At 57.3% G+C, this 20,104-nt stretch overlaps 1 protein-coding gene across 6 annotated transcripts in view; it reads right to left on the bottom strand.

Moving 5' to 3' along the window:
* The window catches only part of PTPRS (protein tyrosine phosphatase receptor type S), a 162,410-nt gene extending 147,536 nt beyond the window's left edge, over window positions 1-14,874 (bottom strand). For 4 of the 6 annotated variants that reach the window (XM_054805126.1, XM_054805130.1, XM_054805129.1 and 1 more), the window contains exon 1: window positions 14,714-14,874. The gene's annotated coding sequence lies outside the window, so the exon portion shown is untranslated. The remainder of the gene's footprint in view (window positions 1-14,713) is intronic. The other 2 variants (XM_054805132.1, XM_054805133.1) reach the window with 1 other exon arrangement.
* Window positions 14,875-20,104: the final 5,230 nt, after the last annotated feature.

The following is a 20,104-nucleotide window of genomic DNA, read 5'->3' as shown; positions in this document are numbered from 1 at the left end:
ACCATGCTCCCCTCAACCCAGGGGCCAGCTGGGGCCATCACATTTCCCTCAGCTTCCCCAGTTTGCTCCGACCACCCTGGGAAACAGAGGGCTCGTTCTGCTCCTGCGCTCACCCGAGGCAAAAAAAACACAGCCAGGATGTTTAGCCAAGCCCTTGCAACCAAAGAGAATAAATAATCAACGTGCATGATGGCAGATCTGCCCCAACAGCCAAGAAAGAGCCTGTGCTGTTGGCTGCCCCACAACAGGGCGGGAAATCCACTGCAAATCCCTCCCCAGAGAGGGGCAGGAGTTGCACCCTAAAGGGTTTGGCTGCGGGACAGAGCTTGCTCAGAGCCTGCCAGCAACACCCCAAGCAGCTCCCTCCGCCCCGGCGGAGACAGAGACCAGTTCTCAGGTGCCTCACAGCCCTCGGACGGTGCTCCGTTTTACTGCAAACCGTAGAAGCAACAATGAACAAAGCCAAAGGGTTTTTCCTAGGGCCACTCGGGGCATCTGCCGCTCGGGTAGGACACAGCAGCATCACTGGAGGCACCACAGAGCCCCTTTGTCCCCCAGCAGGAGCAGGGAAAGCTCCGGCACGTGCTGGTGAAACACGCGACGGTGCTCTGCCACAACCTCCGCCTCCCCCAAGCCCGGTCTCGGAGCAGGGATGTCCGGAAGGGTTTCTGCTGCGTTATCCCACAAGCAGCGCTCAGGGCACCCAGCCTCCAAACCGGAGGGACCCAAAAGCTGCGTCAGCACGGCAGGAGCTGGTCGCAGAGGCCAAGGGCAGAGACAGAGCTGCGTTCCTCGCCGGGTCACGACGCAGGGCAGGGAGCGAGCGCTGCAGTTCCCGGGCACCCCTCCAGCCGGGAGGGAACCCGAGACCTCCCCTGGCAGGTGAATTTACTGCTGGGAACATACAGTTACAGACCAGACGATGCCGGAGGCGAGGCAGAACAGGACACCCCGCGGCGCAACTCCCAGCTATGCAAGTTATGAAAGCGCCTGAAAACAAAAATGGTTGGTGTCCGTCTGTCTCCCGGGCTGCAGCCACTGAGCCCACCGCCGGCAGCTTTGCTGCAGACATCACTCTGATTGCGCGTTTAATGGCGGGAGGCTGGGGAGCAGATGAGCTGCTGCAGGTTTCTGTATGTCAGCCCCAGCCTTATCTCAGGGCTGTACCCCCACCCCCCGTATGTTGCAAGGCTGATGCTGGCCCCAAAGGCATCTCTGCTCACGTGCCCCCGCAGGGGGTCAACAGCCAAGGCCAGCTGCAGCATCTCCCGTCCCTCCCGCACGCAGGAGGTGATGGGGATGTCGCACCGCTGGTCAAAGCCTCAGGCTCTGTGCAATGCCCAAAGTCCAGCGACACAATGCAGCAACGTGGGAGCCCACGCTGGGATTTCAGAGTCCTGTCCCAAAATGCCAAACCTCCATCCTAGAGCGCAGCAAGTACCAGGTGGGAGAGCAAAAGCTGTTTCCCACACTGACCTGCCATGCCCCCCAGATAACTCCTGGTCCCAGCAGCGGGAAGGGCTACCAGCTCCTCTGCCTAGGAAGACACAGAGCAGGAGGATAAACAGAAAGCAAGAGAAGCACTGCCAGGAGGGCCTGATCCAGGCAGCGAGAGCCCAGAAGCAAACAGGGCAACACGACTTTGGCCAACCTTGGCTGAACAGCGGCCACCTGCCCCTGGTGCCGTAGCACCCAAGGGAGACGTGCCATAAGCATCCGCAGAGGCGAGATGGAGCTTGGACTCTCCCGCGGCGGTGGGGAGCTCCCACTCCCACGGCACGGGGCTCTGCCAAAGCTTTCACGCATCCTCCTTGGAGGGGGCGGCCGCGGCACGGAGCCCCGCCGGGAAGAGCGGCACAGCCGGAGAGGGGGCAGCTGGCACCGAGCTGAGCAGCGGGGCTGCGCACCCCCTCCGCCGCAGATCCGCACGGGCTGTTCCTGCACCCGGCGTCCCTTCCACCGCCTCCTTCCCCACGGCATCCCCCGCGCGCCCTTCTGCTGCCGCCTGCTCCATCCGCCCCCGTGCTGAGCGCTCCAGGCTCATCCCATCCTGCCTGCCCCAAAGCTTTCCCCAAAAGCTCCAAACCCGCCCCAAAACGGGGCTGCTTGGCAGCAACGTGGGTTTTCCCGGCTCTTGCCCAGCAAGCAAGCGCACGCTCGTGGCATCAGCCGACTGCAAGCGTGCCAAAGGGTCCCCCAGTCCCACGCTCTCCTGCTCCCACTATCTGCATCCAGAGGCTGCGACCGCAAGAGGAGCTGAGACACGCATGTACAGACAGAAAGGGATGGACAGACAGGACTCCATTTGATGCCACCGCTTTCAGCACTGCCTTGACGGAAGGCACTGAGAAAACACTACAGCCATCTTGTGACTTAAAAAAGCCCAAGACTGGCAACTATTTACATAGGCAAGATTTCAGGATATGGGGTTTTTTCCCCTCTCCTAAAAGACTCATCAGAAAAATAGTGGGTTTAAAATAAAGCGACTTCCAAAGAAAAACCCAAGTTGAAAGTCTTGTTTTAATTTTATTCTGAAGATTAAAGCACATCACAGAGTGTTCTGGGGGCCTGACGCGAGGCTGGCATCACAAGCTCCTCTGATATTTCCTAGAAAAACCAGCAACCAAGTCACCCGTAAACTCTCCTCGCGAGAGGGTTTAGAGGGCTCGGAGGACAGCAAGGCTCTCCAGGGCAAGCACTGCCTGAGACGCTGCCGGACAGCCCCTGCCTCGAGAGCATCTGTCCTGCAGGAGTCAGGATGGAGGATGAAAAATTGAGGCACGGAGAAGGGATACGACTCGCTCAAAGACATCGGAAAAAGTCAAGGGTAAGCCAAGAACAAAACATCAGGCTGGGAGATCCAGTTACGAGACAACGCAGCCTAATTACAGCCTGGCTCTGGGTGGTTTTTAAGAGCGACATACAAGCCTACGTGCTCCGTGGGCTCAACCGGCCAGGTCAGCGCTGGGGACAGCAGCTCCAGGGTGCAGACCCCTCTGGGGACGGTCCTCTGCCCTGCTGCAAAGTGCTTTGCAGAAAGGCTCTGGGCAAAGGCAGAAGCGCTTCTCCCCCAGCTTCCCATGCCGTCAGCGCGCGCTCGGCACGGGCTACTCCGGCAGCATGAAGCACTCGAGCGCGCGGCGAGCTCACCCTGTCGAGGAGGCACCCGAAAATGCGCAGATGTGACCTGCCTGCCCCCGCCACTTCACCGGCTCCGTGCCCCAGCTCCCCTAGATGCAGAGCAGAGACCCAAACCACGTCACCCATCCTCAGTAAAGGGGGACAGCCCAGGAACTGAAGCACAGGACAAGGTAGGACGTTGAGGACAATGTCCCAGGTGGGTCCTTGTGCACAGATCCATGCACACACCTAGGCAGGGAAGACCCCTGCCAGCTGCAAATGTGACTCTAGGCATAAAAACTGCATCTCCTCTCTTCATCCCCTCCTCGCTACACCTCACCCAGCCCAAAAATCCTGCCCCTTGCCAGGCTGGACACACGCCAGAGGCCCATGGAACCCACCTGAGCCCCCCCAACCCACACTGCCCACTCCCCAAGGCAGCCGGGATGAGAAGCCTTAGCTGCAAGAGCCATTTGCTATTTTATGCACCTTCCTCTCTTATTCCTAAGAAACACTAGTTCCTCCCCACTTTTCCTCTTTTCAAAGCAGCCTTATACCTATTTTTAGGAGGTCAGCACACCCTGGGGCTGCTGGATAGATGCTGTCCCCTGCGCTACCTCCAACGGGAGAAGCAGCAAAGGGATGCTCGTGCCCTCCACACCGCTGGGGCAGCTGCTCAGCCTGGAGGTTTTCAAGCTGCTTTGCAGAGGGAGAGATAGATGGATAAAGCATTGAAGCTGTAGTCCTGCTGCCTGCAGCTCGGGAGCAGATGCCGAGAGGTCTGCGGTCGCTCGCGAAACCCAGCCAGCCTCACTGGGATCCCCTTACGGGGACCAGCAGCAAAGCCTTTAGGGCACGCAGTCTGTGAGCAGCCCCGGGGGCCAGAAACGTCACCGGTGCTCCCACCCCGCAGCGCCAGACAGGCTTCTGCAGGTCAGGCTACTAAAATTGAGGCGCTGAAAGGCGATAGGGGCTGCCAGCAGCTGGAGCTTCCTCCTCGTCCTTCCCCGAGGAAGCGGGATAATGTTGGAAAGACACACCGTGACGGTGGCTTGTCCTCGGACCTCGCCGCCACCTCCTGCCCTGCACCCAGCTCCACTTGGGTTCATCATCCTCAGCCTCTGAGGGCGCCAAGTTGCGCTTTGGGCTCCTGGAAAAAGGAAATCTTCTTATCAGCGTGGTGCAACAAATCCTTCCAGGAAGGAGTAGCAGGGAACTTGCTCGGCTGCCCTCCTCGGGGCTCTGCGTGGGTCTCAAAGCAGGGCCAGGGCTCGCACGGCAGTCGGGCAGCGTCCAGCAGCTCCAAATTCAGGGGGATTTTGCTCCTCCTGACAAGTTTTGCAACAGGAGAGAAAGAGGCTGCAAGTTTCAGGGCTTGGATGCCGGAGAGGAACAGAGGTGACAGGAAGCCCCATACCAGAGGAAAATTCAGCTTTTTCTGGGTCAAATGTGGAGGAGGAAGCAGAGGCAGGAGCAGAGGCACAGGGACAGGAAAGTCCTCTCCAGAAGGGCAGCCCAAAAGGTCAAGTCTGTACAAGGCTTCTGGGGACTCGCAGTGCTTCAATTCCAATGCTGAAGGTCAAAACCCCAGAGACGATCAGGAGCCGGCTGCTCAAAACCTCCAAGGTCTTTCCCAAAGGGGCTCAGAGGACGAACAGCCAAGAACTCTCCCTGCTGAAGCGGGGCAGTCCCAACGGCACGTGGGACCAGCAGCTGCCATCTCCCACTGCTGCACAGGTGAAAAAAATCCGTGCTGGCCACAGCACACGTCACATTCGCCTTGGAGCGGGTGGCTGAGGCCGGCAGCCGATCCGGGACACACCGATGCACCCGGCCGTGCTGGTCGGGGAGGGCAGATGCTGAGTTTCCGCTGTCAGAGCTCTCGGTGAAACAGCAGCCCTTCCTCGGCAGTAAAACCAATTAAGAGCAGAACGAGACGAGCAGCACTTTGACGGATGCTCCCTGGCTGCCGGCAGCACAGAGACCATCGTGCCGGGCACGGAGCTGGGGCCATCGTGGCCATCCTGCGGCTCCCGCCGGAGGACCGGGGAGGAGGCGATTCGTGCTTCTCGGCCCCTGAGCTCCCCAAATCAGCCTGCCCTCCCCAGCATCGCGCTGAGCCTGCCGACAGCTGAACCGCTCCCAGGACTCGTGCTGGGTCCTGCTCGCTCCCGTACTTGCTCTGGACGCCACAGGGAGAAGGGTAAAATGGCTCATCTGGCCCTTACGCAGCATGGCACGTGCTTTGCCGCACACGGGGCCGTCACCGCCCCAGGCACCCCACCGGTGTAAAGCTGCATCCCCTCCTGCTGAAACCCAGCCGGGACGGTGGCAGGGATTTACCCCTCGTGGGGTGGAAGAGGCAACCCGGCCGCCCAGCGCGGTGGGGGCTCAGCTGCAGTGGGGGCTCAGCTGCCCTAAACCCCCAGCTGCCTGCAGGACAGTGACGGTGGGTAAGGGTCCTTCAGAAATCCCCGGGGAAGAAACCACTGTCAGGTGCTAACAGGGACACCAGGTTACATTCAAACTACCACCATCTCAGAGCCCTGAACAGAAACGGCCACATACAAATACCACCAATATAACCTGGGAAAAACAGATTTGCTTCTTGCTTTATTTATCAGCCAGGCAGGCGATTCTCCACACCGAGACAGGGGTGGGAGAGCAACAACACATCCCTGAGACACCCTCTCCCAGCTCCAAAAATGTATTCATTATCCCCAGGCGGCTTCTGGCAGGGCGGAGAGATCGCTCTCGGATTAGAGATGTTTATCAGTAAGCTATAATGAAGGTGGGACACTGACATAATGATGAATATTATATTTCAGGAAAATTTAAATGAAATGATCCATCATGCCCAGCAGAAGATCAGCAACACCTTCTGCCACGCACCCGCACCAAGCCAAGCAGCTCCTCGACCGAGGCTCCGCTTCGGAGACCTGCAGTCACCTTGGCTCGCCGCTCCGGAGGAAACCAGCGGTGACAGACAGAGAGAGGCGCTTTGTATTTCCAAGCGCACACAGCGAAGCCGCAAAGCTAACCGGTTTGCTCGCAAGAGAGCCGCAGCCTTCCTCAGCACGGCAGCGAGCTATCCCCCTCGCACAGGCTCCACCGAGCATCGGGACAACCCGCGTTTCATTTACTCAAGCAAGTTTGGGTCCCGGCGTTCAGCACACCCAGAAATAGAGTGCCCTCGGAAACAGGACGTCGTTCGAGCAGGATGCAGAGGGGAAGGGTTACAGAGCGGCTTTTCCCTTAAGTGAAATATTGCCGCCGGCTCAATGGAAGCAGGAGGTTCGTCCCTCCTGGGAGGAAGCTATCAGAAACCACTCTCTCTCCGAGCATGGCTAAGTCCGTGTTTTGCTACCTGTTGCATTTTGCAATCAGGCAAAATGCTGGAAGAGCTCAAGATGACATTAAAAAGCAAGAGCGGGTGCAGCGGCGCACAGGGCAGGGACGCCAGCAACGCTACAAGCTGCTGCAATCCAGACACGAATGCATTACACATTCATCTGAATTTTAAATACAGAGCATTATGACTGGCATCCTCACAACTGCCACAGCAGCCTCGGCACTACAGCTTTTATGGTAATTCACAGGGAGTTACCCACAAGGCACTGCAGAGATTTTCTTGGCAGCCATCCTAAACTAATTTTTATAGGTTACTGTACGGTTATACATAAACGTTTAAGAAAAATAAAATGGCGACTCCGAGGGAAGGAGCCGACCGGGAGGTTCCTGCACCGCTCCGCTCGCGGCACGTGATGGTCCAGCGCAAAACGCCGTGGGGCTGAGGTCTGTGCCCTGCCAGCCACCCCGGACCGGGGGACAGAAACCAGTTGGTTCATGAACTGGTTTGCACTGGGCAAACTCCATCCCTCAGCCGCCACGACACCCAGCCCTCTGCATGGCTCCTGCGCCAGTGCCTCCAGGTTTCCGGAGCATCCCTCTGCCCTTTGCAGGGTGTTCAGCTCAACCAGGTCACGCCTGGCCAGGAGACAGCACTGCCACCACCCTGCTCCCACCACCCTGCCCGCTCCCAGGGGGCCATCAGGTGCCCGCCTACAGCTACGGGTGCTGGGCTGCGGTGCTCAGCCCCCATCTTCCCCTTCCCCCAGGTTGCCCGGGGGGGTCCGGGGCACCGGCCAGCTGCCTGGAAAGGACAGGAGCAACCCCAGGGGTCAACAATTTGTTGGTGGAAACCACAGCATCCTGAGAAACACCTTTCGTGTGCTTTGGCACTAAATCCTCCCTGTCGCGGTCCCTGCCCGCCCCGAGCCACCCCTCCGCCCCGGGGAGCAAAGGCCGGTTTGGCCCCCACCTGCCCACTCCACCTCGGAGCTCCCAGCAGGACGCGGCTCTGCCCATCACCTTTGCTTTCCGCACATCCTGAGCCACGCCGGTCGGGGGTGACACGGAAGCTTCACGTGGCGACTGGAAACTGCTGCTCAGCTTCCGACTGACTCCCCTTTGCAGCCGACGGCAGATAAGAGTCGAAGCCACTGCCAGCGAGCGACAGCAACGCACGGTAAACAAAGGAAAGAAGCAGCGGGAGGGAAACCTTGATCGGTGCAAGCCAGAAGCAGCACCCATCTATGTTTCACGGGTACCAGAGCAAACACTTGATGATATCAGAGCTGAAGATCAGTTTAAAAAAAATAAAATCCCCAATTCCTGCAGATTTTGCATGCATGCACACACATGTGCACTTGCAGCATGGCAAGCAGGTAGTCTGTCCAGCTCTGCTGTCTTCACAAAAGCAAAATGGAGGGAAGCACGATCAAGACTTTTAAGAGAAGAACCTTTCAGATTTAAATCATCTGTGGAATTACTAGCAACACTGATTTGGATACAGGGACACCACAAAGAAGAAAACAATTAAGTAACAGCTCAGGGAGAGATGGCGGGATATGACTCAAGCACCACAAAGAGACAACGCGCTGAATTTCAGACAAGGCTGCTATTTTCCCCGAGGTGGGATCATTGCATTTTGAGAAGCCACGCAGATACCAGCACACCATGCCCTCCCTCTCCATCCCGCTTTTTGCAATCCCAGCTCAGCGGTTGCAAGCAAGAGAGATCGAGAGCACTTTGCCTCCAGCCTCGTGCCCTCTGTGCCCAGAGCACGTGGTTACCCCATGTAACTCTGCATCACATCATGTGTTCGCTACCCACAAACAGAAGTGAAAGGGGGAAAAAACCCCAAAAGCGGTATTATGTAAAGTTCAGGCATTTCTGAAGTTAGTATCTGGTGTATCTTAACTCATCCCTCGATCAGGCACGTAAATCCACCACCTCCCAGGAACACGGCAGCAAGCGCCGCAGAGAGCTGAGCAGACCAGCTTACCTGTTGTGCTCTTGAACTGGCTGACCGGAGGACACTCAGCGCTCAGAAGCGGACCACCACATGCATCCCCGCTCCCAAGCCCCCGCGGGCCACGTCCGAGATGCCCCAAGACTGAAGCGGGGAGATGGCAGCGGGAGAGGCAGGACTGCACAGACTTGCACACGAATGCAAGACTTGCACCATTAAAAGCCACTCGACCTTCAGGTTGTCTCCTCCGTTAGGATCTCCCCACAAAGGTGGGGGCATCCCGGTTGCTTGCGAGGTCACAGCCAAACTGCAACCTTCTGGCCCGATGTAAACCAGCACCGTATAGAGCAATCACCTACAAAATGAGGCTGTAAACAAGTGATTCAGCTGCCGCTTTGCAAAAACAGCCCCGACACCACGGCAGGAGTGGAGACCTCCAGGAGCTGGGCAGAAATGGCCACAGGCTCCCTAACCTAAACCATCCCACAGCCCCGATTTAATCTGATTTATGCAAATGTTAAACCAATTTAGGTGTGCACATTGTATGAGTCGCCTGGCCCAGTTTAATTTGATAGGTTTTTAAACCTGTTTAGACAAACCAAGATCTGCTTTCTAATCTAGAGCAGCTCTTAATTGTGCAAATGTTGCCAGGGAACTAGAGCACGGACGTTATTACAGATCCTATTTGTATGACAACACTCAAACTGCGATGGCCTGAGCTATAGTAACGTATGGAAGAGGGCAATGCTAAAAATCACGTCTGTCTCTGGGCTGGCCGTGCCCATGCACCAGGGCTCCGAAAGCCCGCTCTGCTACGCCCGGAGCTGCGCAAAAGCCACCTGCAAAGCTTTCCAAACCCAAGATGCACAAGCCCAGGTGAGTCCCAAGTAGCCCAGGGCCACAGCAGGCTGGCTGGATCGGGATATGGCAAAGCCTCGCTTTTCCAGGGTACGGGACACAAGTCCCTGCTGTGGCCAGCAAGTCCCAGGAGTAGGGACAAGTCCCAGCGTTGGGCCCCAGAGCGTCCCCATCCCCCCGAGCTGGGCTATCGTCACCCTCACACCAACTTTTTGTCTCCAGAGACAGAGCAGAGCATCCCTAAACACCTCTGAAGACCTGCACCTCCTTTACAAAGCTCAGGTGTGCGTACAGCCCACGCCGCTCTCCTCGCACCCGCACGTGCTCACTCCTCACGCCTGGACATCCCCGCGGGACACACGTACCCGTCCCCTTCCTCCGCCGCGGCAGCACCTCCGCCTCCTCCCTGGGCGGCTGCGCCCAGCGTGTGCCGCTCGCAGGTGTGCGTGGGAGCCACGTGCCAGCCACGTGCCAGCCATGCCTGCCCTCGGGAGCTGGTGGGAGGACGGGAGCCAAGAGGCTTCACAGATTAAATAAAAAAAAAAAAAAAAAAAAAGATTAAAGAAACTCACACCTCCCAACCAGCTCCTTATCAAGAGATGTCAAGAGGGCAATATGGGCTGAAAATTACTTTTTTGGGCAATGCTGAGGCTGCATTGGGACACGGCCATCTGCGAAGGGCTCTGCGCACAGGACACGTGGCTCTGCAAGGGCTCGTTCAGACGAGCAGCAAATAATCCGACAGCACAGGCAGCTATTGCAATGGGAATGCCAAGCTCGATAAATTACTAAGCCAAGACAACGATACCCAAGCTAGGAAAAAAAAGAAAAAGTCCAAGAGAACTACATTGGATCAGACCCAGAAGTCTGGAGGGTTTACGAGTTGAAGGATGGGGAAAAAAAAAAAGACAATTTCCAGTTTGCTAGGCTGATGTCAAAGCAAAAAAAAAATAAAAATCAGTTAAGTTATAAAGCAAGCAATCAGAAAGAGAGGACAAGAGGAAAAAAAAAAAAAAGAGCCTAACAAACAGAGCCCTCAGATTGTTCCAGCTTATTGTGTAATAAACTTTGCAGAAAGGAAGCTGGCCTGAGCTTTACTATATCAAGGCTCACAAGTTTAAAATCAACAACAATTTTTTAAAAATAATACTGTTCTAGCCAGAAGCTTCACAGCCAGCCCAGTCTGGCTTTTTTCTTCATTTTGCAAATATCAAAAAATAAAAGTTCTGGGGATCCAGCCCAGAGCCACCAGACCGGAGCAAAGCCCAGGACTCCCAGCTCCGACCGCGCTCCCACTGACCGCTGCACCAGCGACAGGAAGCAAAGAGCTTCACGGATGGAGGGAGCTGCGCCAAGGGAAGGGATTATTGGAAGTAGAAAGTTAGGCACATTTTGCACACTGTTGAAGCAATGATATTTAACTGAAGTCATTTGCAGATTTTCCTGTTTTTGAGGAGAGAGTTATGAATAATATGCATGTTCTTATCAACTCATATAAGAAGAATTTAAAGCTCAAAGTTCAGCAACTGTGGATTAAACTACTTAGCAGCACCTTTTTAATGCAACTGAATAACCTCTCTCCTTACCATACGCTCACACTGCCCACACTGACTCGGGTTAGATCTGGCTTCACTTTATCTCGGTATCCTACACTTGCAATTTTGTTATCTCTGCAATGCAAAAGAAAAACTGTTTTAGTTGGGAACAGAGAGGATTCAAATAAAATCCATGCGCAGTGGCAGGCTGCAGGCAACATCTCCCATCCATCACGGCGACTGGCCACCCACACAACCTCACAAGCCACGTGGAAAAGCAGATAAACAGTTCAACACGCAGTTACTACCTCGAGTTATCCTGCCGCAAGCCGAGCGGCTGGATGGGACCTTCACCCCGCTCCACGCCGGGTTCAAGCCTATTGAACCACGGGGGGCACAGCCACGGCAGGCACCGCAGAGGGCATCCGTCCCGACCCACCGCCGGGCGGTTTTTAGAGACCTCAAGGCAGCATCAGGTGGGACAGTCTCCCACCTCAAAGACAGCCCTGAGGTCTCTAAACACGGCCCAAGCCCTTTGGGCAAGCGTGGCAGGCAGGAGCTGTTCCCGTGCTACAGAGAACCACAACCACCACCACCACTCCCAGCCTCAGTTTCCCCAGCACGTGGTCACATCATCTCCTCAGACATCCCACCTGGCTGGACCTCAGGTCTCTCTTCACCCTCATTTCCACCTTCCCCCCTGCAAGGCAGCGGCAGAATTAAGGGTCTAACAAGAACCCACCCTCCTGGAGAAACAGCAAAGGCATTTTCCCTCCTCTCCTTCGGCAACACGTCACACCGGTTATTCTTTAGCATCCAGACTAATGGCAGAGCAAACCCGCTCCCCTCGGGTGAGACGGAGGAGACACCCCAGGAAGATGCTGCATTTATCAAATTCACGTTTATAAAACCCGGTCACCAGGAGGACAGAGACCCTGGGGACACGAAGGGCCTGGCCCCATCCTGCCAGCGAGGCCGATGCCAGAAGACAACTACAAGAAGACTGGAGGACCTTCTGCCCCCATCACCTCCATCGCCCCACGCCCAAGCGTACAAACGGCTCCGCTGCGGGGGACCCCCTCCCCCTGCGGGCAGCCCCCTGCATTACTCGGTGGCACAGCGTCAGCTGGAAGCTGCTCTCGCATTACTCAAAGTATTTATGACTTTTTCCCATTTGAAATATGGGCCCTTACCACGCACAGGAAGGAGGAGGAGAGTGCCAGCAAACTCGTTAATTTATAAGTCAATCTGGCATGGAACAATTAACAGCTTTCCCACCGTCGGGTTGGCAGGAGGAGGGGTACCTTCCCCCCCCAGGGAGGGCAGGAGGGTCCCCGCATCGGCACGCACCCTGCCCTGCCGAACCCGACCGGCTGCGTGCTCAGGACCCAGATGCAACTTTATTTTCCCCCATCGGGAGCTCTCACAGCCGGAGGAGACGAGTAGCCTCGTCCCCCGCAGCACGACCCCCTTCAGGTCACACCACCAGCTCCCCGAGCCCGGCACACATACAAAACCCCCAAAACACACTTTACAGTGAGAAAATATATATATAAATCCATAATATTTTGCTGCTCGGGACACAGGTCCCTGCCTGAGTGGAGCTGCGAGGCAGCACCGACAGCCGCCGACAGCCCGGGAGCTGCGGGCAGGAGCAGAAGCGTGAGTCCCCACAGGGAACGTCCCCCACAAATGTAGCGGGGGGTTTGTCCGGGGAAGGAACAGGGGGACGCTCCAGGTGCACCCCCCTCACCCCCACAGGGTCTCCTGGCTCAGAGGGAGGGCTGGAACCTGCCCTCCCCCGCCCCCCCAACCAAACCCGCTTTTTGCTCCCAATTCCAACAAGCGCCTTTGCAAAAGCGAAGCCTCCCAGGACTGGGAGAGGGCAAGTGCCCAAAGAGCGGAGACGTCCCCCACCCCGGGAGGGTGCAGCACCCGCCGGGAGGCACCACCCGTCCCCGCAGAGCCCAGCACCCCTCCCACGGGTGTCACCTCTCCACCAGCACTTATTTCCTCCCCTCCCTTATCCCACATCTACACCATTTGCTTCCCCAGGAGGGGCTGGGGCGGGATCCTCCCAGCGAAACACAAACACTATTAATCATTGCTCTTTTTTGGGGGGGGGGGGGGGGGGGGGGGGGGGGGGGGGGGGGGTTCACCCTCCACGCGACAAGTTTTGGCTCAGGGACACCGGGGGCAGCTCTCGCCCACCGCAGGATGGCCCCAGGGCTCAGGATTTCAGCCGAAATCCCCGAGGGCGGATGGAAAACGCCGCCCCGCTGCCGACCCCAGGGGTGTCCCCTGCTCCCCGGAGCCAGCTGCACCTGGCAGAAGGACGAGGTTTGGTGCAGGCACCCCAGCGCAGGGGAGGGGACCCCCCCTCCTCCGACACAGGGTCTGGGGTAGTTTTGGGGTGACGCGGGTCCCTTCCGTTCTGCTGTCACCGTCACCGGGCCACCGCACAGCCGGGGGGAGCGGGGTGAAGCCCACTTCCCGACGGGCTCCAGAGCTAGCGGGGAGGACGAGGCACCCCCAGTGCCACCGGTGTTTGGGGTGGGGCGAAGGCAGCACCGCGGGGGACACAGCCACGTCCCCAGGCTGCGGCATCGCTCTGCCAGTGCCGCGGGGAACGCTCCGATGTCTCCTCCGGCACCCACATCCCGGCGATGCTGCTCCGGGAGCGACACCGGCTTTGCCACCGGAGCATCCCCGGCGCACGCGGACACCGGGAGCCGGAGAAGCCGCCGGTCCCACCGGGAAGGAGACACGGGTCCCCGGCCCTTCGCACGGGGGGGACACCGGAACACCCCAAATCCCACCCCTCGGGTCAGCGCCTGCACCGGCACCCGCTCGCCCGGTGGACCCGCGGTTGGGAAGAGGTGGCGGGGGGACGGGGGGACGCAGAGCGGTGCCAGCGAGGGCAGAGCGCAGCGGAGATGGGGTTGCCTTGTCCTAAAGGCGGGGGGGGGGGGGGGGGATGCCAGGGAGGGCGAAGCGGCACCGGGCGTGGGATGGAGCACGGAGCGCAGCCCGGTACCGGGGCACGGAGCGCGTCCCTGGGACGGGGCGTGGGACGGAGCAGGGCTCCCCCCGGGGACCGGCACCGCGGCAGGCGGCCCCCTCCCCGGGCTCCAGCGGTGCCCCCCCCCCCGTCCCCAGTGCCCCCCCCCGGCTCTCCCTCGCATCCCCCCGCTGCAAGTGCCGGTGGTCCAGCGCGCCCCCCCCCCCCGATATATCGCGGCCCCTTCCCCCCAGCGCAGCCCCCCCGCACCCCTCCCATTCCCCCCCGGCTCTCCGGTACCACCCACCTGCACCCCCCGGCGAACCCTGTGCACCCCCCCACTACAACGCGACCCTCCCTCAACGCCCGCCGGCCGCACCCCCCGCCACGACACCCTAACGCGGCCTGCCCACACCCCTCCCAAGCGCCCCCCACTATAACGCCACCCTCGACCCCCCCCCCCAACGCGAGTCACCCGCGCCCCCCTCCCTCCCAGCACCCTCCCGCGCGACCCCCGCAGCCCTCGCTACACCGCGCACCCCCGTATAACGCGACCCCTCCCCCGCTACAACACCGCCTCCCGCTGCGCCCCGCCGGCGCTCCCCTCCGCCCGCCCCGCTACAGCGCGGCCCCTCCGCGCTACCCGCTCGCGGCGCCGCGTCCCCTCCCAGGCAGCCCACCTGCGCCCCCCCGCTACAACGCGCGCTCGGCGCACCCGCGCCCCACAAAAGCAGCGCCGCTCCCCCGCACCCTCACACACACCCGCACCCTCACACACCCTCACACCCACACCCGCACCCTCACGCACCCTCACCCCCCCCCCCCCACACACACACACCCCCTCACACGCCCCGCGCCCCCCGCTATAGCGCGTCCCGGCCGTACCTGACGGCGCGGCCGCCCGCTCCCATGCCGGCCGGCGGAGGGGCGCGGAAGGGCCGCGGCCGCCCTCGCCCTCCTCCTCCTCCTCCGCCTCCTCCCTCCGCCTCCGCCCGGCGGCTGCGCTGGGGCCGCGGCGCGGAGACACTGCAGCGCGAGCTCCCGCCCGCCGCCGGCCACTCGCACAGGTGATGTCATTCCCCGAGCCGCCGCCGCCTGACGTCACCACAGGGCGGACCCCCCCTCCTCTCCTCTTCCCTCCCCCCCCCCCTTCCTGAAGGGGGGCGCGCGGGGCGGCCGACGTCACCGCGGAGGCGAGGCGCGCGCCGCCGGGGCGTGGCCGCGCCTTAAAGGTACCGCGCGGGGGCTGCGCACGTGGGCACGGGGCCGCGAGGGGCGCGGGGAGGCGGGGCCGGGCCGGGCAGCGGGGCCGGGGTGGTCCCGAGTGGTCCCGAGTGGTCCCGAATGGCCCCGAGTGGTCCCGAGTGGTCCCGAGTGGTCCCGAATGGCCCCGAGTGGTCCCGAGTGGCCCCGAGTGGCCCCGAGTGGCCCCGAGTGGCCCTTCCGACCCCCCGCACCGCGCCCTGCTGCAGCGATTGCAGTGAATTTCCCGTTTGGGGCGCATCTGCGATATTCGGTTTGTTCGCCGTCATCGGAGTGTTTCCCCTGTTCAGCGTTGCTTCCCTTCATACCCTCTCGGTACTCAATCCACTTCCCACGCAGCTCGATGCCAATACTAACGATATTCACTGTGGTTCTCTCTCCAGTGAATTTCTCACATTCAACGTATTTCCCGTAGCAAATATATTGTATCTGATCTACTACTTACATTTGCCATATTTGCCTCATTTAATGTATTGCCGATAATCGATGTGTTCCCGATATTCAATGTTCCCTATATTCAATACACACATTTAATATATTCATCATATCTGATACTTCACAGCTTCACTATACGCCTCATATTCGATATATTCCCCATATTCGATATATTCCCCATATTCGATATATTCCCCATACTTAATAAATTCCCCATATTTGATATATTCCCCACACTTAATAAATGCTGCATATTTGATATATTCCCCATATTCGATATATTCCCCATATTCGATATATTCCTCATACTTAATAAATTCCCCATATTTGATATATTCCCCACACTTAATAAATGCTGCATATTTGATATATTCCCCATATTTGATATATTCCCCATATTCGATATATTCCCCATATTCGATATATTTCCCATATTTATTCCCCATACCTAATGGGGACCATCTGGCCCCACCACTGCAGCTCTTTCCACTTCTAAACTCCTCGGAGCCTGCGATGCCCCGTGACGCCCCCAGCCTCAGGTGACCAAACACAAAATATTAGCAAAAAAATTGCAAAAATTTGCAAAAATGGGGTGGCTTTGTGAGAGCCGGGAGGGCTTGGCATCCAAAGCTGGAGAAGTGATGCTGGGGAAATGCTCTCAGACAGAAGCACCTTTCAAACAGGCCAAAAAAAAAGATGAAAAAAAGAAGAAAAGGGAAAAAAAAAAAAAGAGAATTGAGGGAAGCATTTTTTTAATCGTTTTGCGAAGCTCCTGAGTGTGCCGGGGCCCAAATCCACCTCACTGGCGAAGCAGGCGGGCGCCCTCGCTCCGAGGGCAGACACCCGCTGCCCCATCTGCTGCTCCGTGAACTTTCCTTGATCCCTTCGCGCGCCTCCTAATACTGACCAAATGTCAGCCGAACGCCGAGTTTTAACTGTTCTGGGGAAAGCCGGCAGAAAAAAATGTTATTATTTCTTTTCCGGGGGCCGAGAGGGCGCAGGCATCGATAACTGGATTTTGCCCGTTTTTCTGCGTGATGAGAGCTGCCTGTTGTTGAGCCGAGAGGTTGCCGTCGCTACGGCCTTGGGAACAATTTGCAGGCATTAAACCTGCTCCTTTTCCCTGGATATGCCAGGAAAATGCCGTCAGCTCTTGATGATGCCACCAGAGCTGCGAGCGGAGGGCGTGGGGCGGCGCCGCGTCCCCCCTGCCCTTGGGAGGTGCCTGGAGTTGGATGGGGAACCTAAAATTGATTTAAAAATTACTTTTCCTTTGTGAGAAGGTGCAGTTTCCAATGACAGGAGACCACAGAGATCCATAAGGGTCCATAGGAGACAAAAGGTGTCCATAAGAGACCATCAAGACCCATAGGGGTCCATATAGATCTATAGGGGCCTGTGGGGGTCCATATAGACCTGTAGGGGTCCATAGGAGCCCATCCAGATGCATAGGGGTGCATTCGAGCCCATAGGGTCCCACAGGGGTCCATAGGAGCACTGAGAGACCTATAGGGATCCATAGGGGCCCATGGGGACCCATAGGACCCACAGGATCCTGTAGGGTCCCATAGTGCCCACAGAGACCTGTAGGGGTCCATAGGGACCCATACGCACCTATAGGGGTCCATAGGGGCCCATACAGATGCATAGTGTTCCGTAGCAGCCCATAGGGACCCACAGAGATCCACAGCAGACCATGGGGACCAACGGAGACCCATAGGAGGCCATAGGAGCCCATAGGGACCCAGAGAACCCCACAGAGGTCCATGGGAGCCCATAGGGACCCAGAGGACCCCACAGAGGTCCATAGGAGCCCATAGGGACCCAGAGAACCCCACAGAGGTCTATGGGAGCCCATAGGAACCCAGAGGACCCCACAGAGGTCCATGGGAGCCCATAGGGACCCAGAGAACCCCACAGAGGTCCATGGGAGCCCACAGGGACCCAGAGAACCCCACAGAGGTCCATGGGAGCCCATAGGGACCCAGAGGACCCCACAGAGGTCCATAGGAGCCCATAGGGACGCAGAGGACCAGCTACAAGGTGCCCACCGTGCTGCTGCTGGGTCCAGCCCCACCTTCTCAGCTCCCAGAAGAGTCCCAGGCTCTGCCCCAGACACCCCTTCCCATCCCTTCCGGCGCCATCTCCTGTAAAACGGGGATCGAGCGCTGATTTCCCTCCGCATCCGGAAAATATCCGCTCTCACCTCAGCCCAACTCCTTTCCCACCGGCTGCGGAGCCTGGTGGCAAACGCCGCATCACCACGGCTCCCGCGTCCTATCTGCTGCATCTATGTTCTTAATGGATGTATAATACTTTACAGTAATTTCCTCATTTGTCATGCAATCAAACCCTTTGATCAGACACGGGAGAAATGTAAATATCAATTATTAACCATCCCATTCTGGTCTTGCTTGACTGGATTATTTTTTTATTATTATTTTTTAAGGAAGGAATTGATTCATTTGCAATTCAGCTCTCCAACATATTTTTAATTAGGATGTTTACATTTCTGGCCAGGCTATATTTTTGAAGGGGGAGAGATTTGATCACTAGAGCAATCGATGCACGCATGTATATTTTATAGCTGAGAGATAGTTGTGAAGGAAAGTGTAAAATAAGTGGGGGGGGATTTAAATCCTGCGCGTAGAGGGCTGCTGTACCACAGTTTAAAATCTCAGTGGCCAAATTTGCTGCTGTACACTCATTTATAGCCCTTCAAAGCGTGCGAAGCGTCGGCATGAAATGGAGAGGTGGCCAGGAAATTTCTGACAGCGTATTTTTCCATCTGCAAATAGTTTTTTTTTTTTTTTTGAGAGTGAAGCATTTTGTATAAACATGTTGCCTTAGGCAAAAATGGCTTTGGAAATGAAAATAATAACAAAAAGAAAATAATTAGAAGAATTCTTTTTGGCTTTCCATTTGGAAATGGTTTTCCACTCCAAGTTTTTGAAGTTTCTGGTGTATATGCAGCCTGAAAAGTCAGGCTGGGGCTGCGACACACATTTCCCCCCGCATTTCGGTATCCACGCTCTCGTGACATTTTCACCGGTGCCAGTTTTGCAGGAGGTAATCCCCATCCTTCCCCCCTCCAGAATCCCAAATTAATGGCTTAAAATTCAGGAAACTGGGAGCATTCTCCTCTCAGCCAGGCTGCTTTTTTGCTTTCTGGAGTTTTTTTGAAGCCCTGAGAGTTGCATTTTGCAAGCTGTCTTCCTCCTGAAAGCGAGCAAGCTGCGCCTCTTCCTTAATCATCTGCTTTTGTTTGCTTGAAGGAAAATACCAAATATCTCATGACTTGCCATAAAGCCGCGAATGACTGCAAGGATGCGCAATCGCCGGGCGTCCTCATGACTCACGGGTGAGTTTTCAGGTGCACGTGGAGCCTGCGGAGATGTGCCCCCAAATCCCGCTGGATTTTTTTTTGCATCGATCTGCTAAAGCCTATGACGTCTTCTCACAAACCCAGCGGCGGTTGGTGCGGAGAAGCTTCTGCGGTACTCCTGCCGTGTGAAACAGTCACGTCTTAACGCCAGCTTGTCGTCGTGGTGTACCACGACGATGTGATCCAGCCCGTGCAGACACATTTTGGGGGTTCCCCGAAGCGTAGCAAGGCTTTCTGAAGGTGGGAGCATCCTTTATGCTGTAAACCCAACACCCGCATCCAAAGGCATCACCTGAGGGAATCAAAGTTTTGGGCTTGACCTTGACGCTTGGGGTTTGTGCTGGACTTTGCTCCCAACTTCTTTTCCAACCCATTCTGGTTTCCACTGGGTTTTAATTAATCTAAACGCTGGGTGAAAAGTGAATCCGCTCCGGTAGCTGTAGCCGCCGTGACGAGACACGGTCACTGGTGGGTTGTGAAAAAAGCTATTGATCTCCCCCCAGATGGCATTTGAATTCAGTTCTTAAATTAAAGCTGGTGAAACAAGAAATTAACGAGCAAGCGCGGCACGCGATCGATGCCAGCTTGTCGCCAGTCGAAAGGGCAGATGCCGACCCATAAACCCCATCCGCTGGGAGAGGAGCCGGTGCCACGACCCCGAGCCAAGGGTGGCAGCCGCCGCTGCCGCTTCTGGGAGATGCTGGACACGTACGTACTGTGCCGGACGTGCTAGGGGATAACCGAGTCTGAAATTTCATCAAATTTTCTCTTTAATTTTGTTTTTCTTCCAACCAGCGCAGATCAGCCGTTTCACTGGTCACCGGAGGATTTTGGCAGGTCAGCCGTGGGGAGCGGCCAACCCCCCGATTTCCAGAGCCTGCCTTACCCCCCCCGGGGAAGGTCTCATCAGCGGCTGAGAAATCCCTCCAGAGCCCTCGTCCCAGGGTCTTCCTGAGGCAGAACCTCACCTCCTGATCTCACTCGAAGAGTGGTTCTCCGGTGCCGTTGTCCCACCAGAGCCCAGCTCCAGCGCAGCCGCAGTGCCGGGATGGCGAGGCTGACGGCGCCGCGGGAAGGGGTAAAACCCAGTTGTGCTCCAGCTTTGTGCCCTCTCCTTGCTCCCAAGTCCTTAACACGTTGTTTTCCAGAGAAAACTGGTGAGGAATAAATTCCCGTATAGTCACAGTGATGGG

The sequence above is a fragment of the Grus americana genome, chromosome 28, assembly GCF_028858705.1.
Source record: "Grus americana isolate bGruAme1 chromosome 28, bGruAme1.mat, whole genome shotgun sequence".
Taxonomy (NCBI): Eukaryota; Metazoa; Chordata; class Aves; order Gruiformes; family Gruidae; genus Grus; species Grus americana.
Note: the sequence above shows the minus strand (reverse complement) of the source record. Positions and strands in the feature narration are given on the sequence as shown.